This window comes from Thunnus thynnus, chromosome 17 (assembly GCF_963924715.1).
Source record: "Thunnus thynnus chromosome 17, fThuThy2.1, whole genome shotgun sequence".
Taxonomy (NCBI): domain Eukaryota; kingdom Metazoa; phylum Chordata; class Actinopteri; order Scombriformes; family Scombridae; genus Thunnus; species Thunnus thynnus.
Window position 1 is genome coordinate 5,243,582 of NC_089533.1, and position 7,232 is coordinate 5,250,813.

Below are 7,232 nucleotides of genomic sequence, written 5' to 3' on the forward strand. Positions count from 1 at the left end.
TCAACAGTCACTGCAACCATGTACACATTAGCATTTTGGAAAGGACTCATGCCTTCATATCTCACAGCGCTCTCATGGATTATTTATGAATAATATATACATGAATATTGTGTTATATGTACAGTTTATGGCATTTGTATTCATGTCTTGATAGAACTGACCTTGGGCCTTGCAGTATGTTCTTTGAATTCAATCTAAATGATGTCGTAGTTGAAATTTTGACCTTGGTGAAGGAATTTGTCTCTTGCACTGTAGCAGGAAAAATGCACAATTTCCTGAAAGCATAACACTTTGTGTGATAACTTTGCATCCTGGACACACAAGTTCAGAGTTCATAACTAAATTTCTCTTGCACATTTGATGACAATAAACTAGCATGGGCTGCCTGGATTTTGCAGATCAGGGTGAATGAAGAAATACACCACATTACTCTTAAAATTTCACTCTAGATTACAAACAAAAAACACACATCACCTGCTGTTTGATATTATAATTTTGTGCCCAGTACACCATACGTCACATTAAGTAACTCTGAAGGCTCATGAGTTAAGCTAAATGTCTTGATAAATCATGTACAAGTTAAACACTGGCAGCAATTCAAAGTTAATCATTTACTATTGTGTTATCAGAAAGCACCTTTATGTGATATAAGGCACATAAGTGATACACAATTTCAAGAATGTCAGTTTCAAATCACACTAGCTTTGTTTCAGATTTAGTACTGTATGTGCCCAAGTGCTGATATACTTTCTTCCCAAGGACTCGCAACACTGGCTCTCATCAGATACAGAGCAAGCAGCAACTACCACAGCCTTAAAGTGCAATACCACCAAAGGCCACCAGATGCTGGCTACAAAAAAACCCCTGATTCCAAATGACTCCCATTCAAAAAGCATTTACTTCTCTCTAGAAATACAAAGTTAATACGTTTTTTTTTACAAGTCGTTATGGTCTCAATCTCTAAATTCAGACCCTCTGATAAGTGTGCTGATGGTCATTTTGGAAATTATTGCTCAGATAATAAGATTTGAAGACTTATAGTAGGTCCAGGACTCACACTGAGTTGGACTTTAGTTGTAATATTTCACCATTTAATGTTACTTGATAACAATATCTGCCCTGTTAGCACAATTTAGCTTAAGTAGTTTCCAGAGTGTGAAAGGCAGCATGTGTTTCTTGCTATGGGGATTTAAATTGACACTGATAAGATAACACAACATACAGTATAGTGCATACTAGGCTACAGCTGCCCTACACAATGAACACACACACACATTCAGAGATGTGAACTATTATACTGACTGTTCGCAAAAAATTTACAGATGAGGCCAGTTCAGATCAGCCTGTCTGATCCACATCAAATCCATCAGTGTCAGGAGATCTAAAGTCTACACACAACAAGTGCTCAGAGCAGCAGACACATTTAAAACTAATGTATTAATATTCAAAACCAGCTTCTTCAGATTTGTTATGTGCACTGAGAAACAGCAAAATAATTTATTACAATATATTGTTCCTAAAGTCACACCACAATCATGGCAAAAACAGAATAAACTCATATTTTGTGGTTCAGTTTGTTCTATTTTTGGCATTTTAATGCAGTATGTGGTACTTCAAACCCAGAGATATGTTGAGGTAACTTTAAGCTCAGTTATTGTATCACCTCCTCAGTGACATAAGATCTAACAAGACAAATCCCCATTTATTTTCCAAATTAACTCTAATGATCTGTTCCAGGTCCCAAAGACCTCAGACCCTTTTTACTAATTTTATGAAAATTGCTTATAAACATAATTTTGAACTGATGGCATGTTTCAGAAGACCCCTGCTGCAAATCCAAAATAACTATTTTGATTTATGTTGTTGGAGTTTTAGAGAAATTTGTTCATAAGAGGTTCAAACATGATTATATAGCACTGTATATTTCTTTGTCTGTAAATGACTATTTGGCAAACAAAAAGGAATATATATTTGTTAAAACGTCAAGTCAAATCAAGTCAAACTTTATTTATATAGCACAATTCATACACAGGGCAACACAATGTGCTTTACATAAAATGACAATACAGTTATAACACAATCATAAAAGTACAAGTGCAGAATATAAATATGCATCAACAGGTTTTAGTGCAGTTATACAAGAATCAGTGCAGAAAATACAAATGTCAGAATATACAGAACACACACACACAGACAAAGAACTTAGCCACAGACTGTTGTGAAGAGTAATGTTTTTAACCTGCTTTTAAAAGTGTTCAAAGTGGAGTCTCTCTCAGGTCCTCAGGCAGGGCGATCCATCTACTTGGCGCATAAATACAAAAGGCAGCCTCTCCTGCTTTAGAGTTAATATGATGGATGGTTGAAAGACCTCTGCCTGTGGACCTGAGACTTCTTGCTGGTTTGTATCTTATTAGCATGTCTTTTATATACTGAGGTGCAAGGCCATTTACAGCTTTGTATACAAGTAGAGGAATTTTAAAATTGATTCTAGTTTTGTTTTGATTCTAGTTTCTAGCCAATAGAGAGATCTAAGAACAGGTGTGATGTGTTCAGGCTTTTTAGTTCTGGTGAAAACATGTGCAGCCGCATTTTGAGTTAATTATAGTCACCGCACAGCTGATTTTGGGAAGCCGGTGAATAGATTATGACAGTAGTCTAGTCTGCTTGATACAGATGCATGGATTAGTTTCTCAGAGTCTGATTTTGATAGAAAGCTCCTTAGTTTTGAAACGTTTTTTAGATGATAGAAGGCTGATCTTGTGAGATGATTGATATGGCTCTTAAAGTTTAGATCGCTGTCAGATTTCTAGCTTCACTTTTGTGATAGAGATAGAGACTGAGATAAGCTGCAATTTTCTGTCTCTGAGCCTTTGCACCAAAGATGAGTTTTTCTGTTTTGTTTTTGTTCCGTTATAAAAAGTTCTTTGACATCTATCGATTAATATGATCAATATACTGAGTTAGGGAATGTATGGGATCTAGGTCATCAGGAGGAGATATGTACAGCTGTGAATCATCTGCATAATTATGGTAGTTTATTTTGTGTTTCTGTATAATATGTGCAAGTGGGAGCATTTAGAGATTAAATAGTAGTGGTCGTGGAATCGAACCTTGGGGCTCTCAAACGTAGTAACTTATAAAACAGGAAATATACCATAATTATTGTTTGGTGTAATAACAAGGCTTTATAATCATTTCTGTATTTTGTGCCCTTTATTAATGAGCAGTGTGTATCAAAGGGAAGCGTTATGACTACATATGGTTTTTTAATACGACCAGATGACGAAAAATATTTTAAAAAGGGAGAAAAAAAGTTTATTTTGCTAGTTTTATTTTTAGGATTTTATGAATTATACTTGTGAACATTCATTTTTGTTAATTATTTTAAGGTTGTTCTTTATTAATTTCCTATACAACATTGGGGTCTGTGGGACTCCGTACAATAAGGGAGTGAAGCCAATTTCAACAAAACACAAGAGTTAAAACTGTTTCTAATTAGATTTTTCAAGGCACAAATATCTCCATTCATGTTGAATTTTACTTTAATTAAAAAAAGATAATACAAATCATGTTATATAATAGAATAGAAAAGAATAGAATGACTTTATTTTCATTGCACATTTCCATTGCAACAAATGTTGCAACAAATCTCCATCATTCATCAAAAAGTCACCTTCCTATCGTTCATTCATGAACACACCACATACACACACACACACACACACACACACACACACTATATTTAGCTGGCTGTAAATACAGTGAAACAAGCTTTGCTTTTTCTGTGCCGCTGCTCCTCTCGGCTGGTCTTCAGCCCACACGCCCACACTCACCCTTTTGCATGAATCCACTGAGGAGTATGGAAACGTCATTAAAGGCACATTAAAAAGGGATTTGCCTGGCTCATACTTTATTTGCCAGGCCTCTGGGGCTTGCAGTGGAGATTTGTTCAGGGCGAGTAGAGCCGGGATGTGTTTGCTGCTCTCTCTCTCTCTCTCTCTCTCTCTATGAGTAAGCTATTTACTAGTGTTTGTGCATATGTGTGTTCGGCTATATATAATGTTGGATTGTGTTGCCGGTGAGATCCCTGCCTCCCCTCACCTGTGCTTACTGTACATAGAGAGGTGATAGTCAGTTGATGGGTCTGCTGGTGGCATCGCTATGACTCATTCTCTCATTCTCTGCCTACAGGCTCTCACCCACGTACAATATGGACTGGACTCAAGTTAACTCTAATAGCCTATTATTCACTTTTTTTGGCAGGGGCAGCTATGGGAACCCTGCGCAAACAAGACAACAAGGTCCACACATGATGCCAATAAACAGGAATGCTTCCCTTTTGGGTTGGATTTAATATCGCAGTGAAAGACACCCTTGAAAAATCAGCTTATTCTGCTGCACATTTAGCACTTTTAAACTACCGTGCATATAGAATAACGCTTGTTTAATTCCATCTGTGCCCTAGTGTAATTAGGATGCATGATTTGACTTCATGCATCCCACTGGTAATACCAACTGAGTGGGATTCTTTATTACTCTGTGTTTTCAAAAGCCAACCTTCATTTAAGCTGAAGGGTTGGTGTTGATTTAAGTGCAGAAAAGTTTCCCAACAGGACGTGAACCCTCGTCAAAGTGACTGCAGTCATGTTTTACCAAAGTGTTTGAGATAAATTCAAACCATCAGGGGTAAAATGTGCCACATAACTGTGCTAGATACAGGTTGGTGTATATTTTGTATATTATAAACACTGTTTGGGTGTTTTGTTTTGTTTTTTTCTAATTGTGCTGCTGCAGTTTCAATGTTTTGTGCCATAATGACAAATCTGAAATCTCAAGTATATTATTTAGATTTGAAGTAAGAAAAATAAAAGATGTGTTTCAGTGAAATTTGTCTTGATTGTCTTCAGTGTTGTCAGTAAAAGAATCCAGTAATGCAGTACATTTACTCAAGTACTGTGCTTAAGCACAATTTTAGGTACTTTGACAGCTTTAGTTACTTTTCAGATGAAGATTTGACACAATGGATAATCTAACAAGCTTTTAAAATACAACACATTGTTAAAGATGAAACCAGTGGTTTCCAACCTTTTTGGCGTTTTGACGTCTTACAAAAAGCAGTGTGTAGTCGGGGTCACATTTCACATGTCTATGAGTTGTTAACAGCTCCACCAAATAGTGATTTTTCCCTCTAAACTTCTCACATGCTTTCATTTCAATAAATGTTCAAATGATCCAATATTTCAGCAAAAATCAAAGATTAGAGAAAAAGTCCCAAAAACTGAAAACAGATTTGTGTATCAGTACTATGTTTTTTCTTCTTTCCTCTCCCATTAATCATCTCACGACCCCTCAGATTTATCTGGTGACCCTTTGAAGGGGCTGGACCCCTAAGTTGGGAACCACTGGACTAAACTAGCTAACTGTATATAAAGTAGTGTAAACTAGCTCCACCTCCAGCAGCTACAACAGTAACATGCTGCTCTAACACTGATGCTTCACTATTAATAATCTAATGATGTCATATATAATAATATATCAGTCAGAGGGACCAAACCACTACTTTTACTGCAATACTTTAACTACATCAAGCTCATAATACTTATGTTCTTTTACTAAAGTAAAGGATGTGAGCCAGGGGGCCAAAAAGTCAGTGTGTGTGTCTTAAGGTCTTTTCATATTTTCCAGACAGCTGTGGACATGGACGCGGACCGTGGACGCGCACGCGCACACGGTTCCATTCATACTCTTCGGGGATCCGCGGACACAAACACACTTCACATGTTGAAGCGTGATAACTTTCCAGAGTTGTGCATATTACAAACCGCTGTGCAGTGTTTTTCAGATCAGCCTTTAAATGCAATAATCTGTTACTCCAACTGGACTGCTGGATCATATTTCATTGTCACACCGACTCACCCCTTATTGTTTTACACAGGACTGTTTTCAACAAGGGCGAAATCTTCAGTCAGACATGAGGGGGGACCAAGTGGATATGGGGTTTTAGGCTTATCTTGGACTTTTAGCTACTTAGAATAAAAATGACCTGACTGCTATGATGGAGCCTCGGATTCATCCATAAGGGCTGCTTTATTACAAACAATTCCATCGTATAAACCTGAAATCTGTGCGTAACAGCTGACCTCTTTATACACAGCCAATAGTGTAGATGTATAGCAGAAATCCGGAACATTAATTACCGTCAGATCATGACCGATTCAGTGCAAATGAAGTTACCGCTGCTGAACCACGTGAGTAAATGCGCGCATCACTCTCTGAATTTATGCCTGAGTCACATTAATAGCTGTAGCTTATTCTGACGGACATTTCAGTAGATTATGTAATAGATATAAAATATTGGAGAAGTAAAAGCAGCAAAATACATGAAAGTTGGTCTGTGATTGTGGAGAGCCCATGCAATTTGAGGATTTTGTGCTCTCTGCAGTTTTCATTATGGATCGATCTGTGTGCTGCAACGTGGAGGAAGGTTTGAAACACTGGAAACCGATCCGCTTACTATAAAAAGTAGTTTTACTGTCTGTAATACATTCACTGCCTGTATGCGCCTTGTTATGTGCAGCACCATATTTCTCCCTCTCCCCCCTGTCGCTCCACTCTGTTTCAGTAAAACAACAGTTTTGAGGAGCAGTAATATGCGGGGCTCGGCTAAAACCATTCGGGACGGAAGCAGTGACAGCCCCGGACCCAACGTTTTGGCACCGCCCTCACAGCTGTTGTGTTCACTGTTGCTGTTGACGTGAACACAAACGAGAGGCGTATTTTTTTTTTTTACCGTAAGTGTTGCAATATAGGGGCATTTGGGGGGGGGGGGGGGGGGGGGGGGATACCGTGATTCACGACGTAAAAAGATTATGGGAGGAGGGTAAAGTTGGGGGACAATGGCCCCTTGGCCCCCTCTACTTCCGGCGCCAGTGATCTGAGCACTTCTTCCACCACCGAAAACAAAAGCTAAACAGTATTTGGTGAAGTTGGAGTATCAGAAGTAAAATCTTGATCGCAAGACACAATGTATTTTTACAACGTGCTGCTTAGTTAATTTAAGGATCTGAATACTTCCTCACTGTGGGCAACGAGTTCTGTTTAGTCATATAGTATCTTATATAGGCAAACTTGATTCTACATAGTCAAAGTGTGACCAGTGATTCTGCTATTATACCACAAGACATTACAGCTGCTCTACTTAGTTGCATCTCTGTCTAGGAGTAATTGTTTCA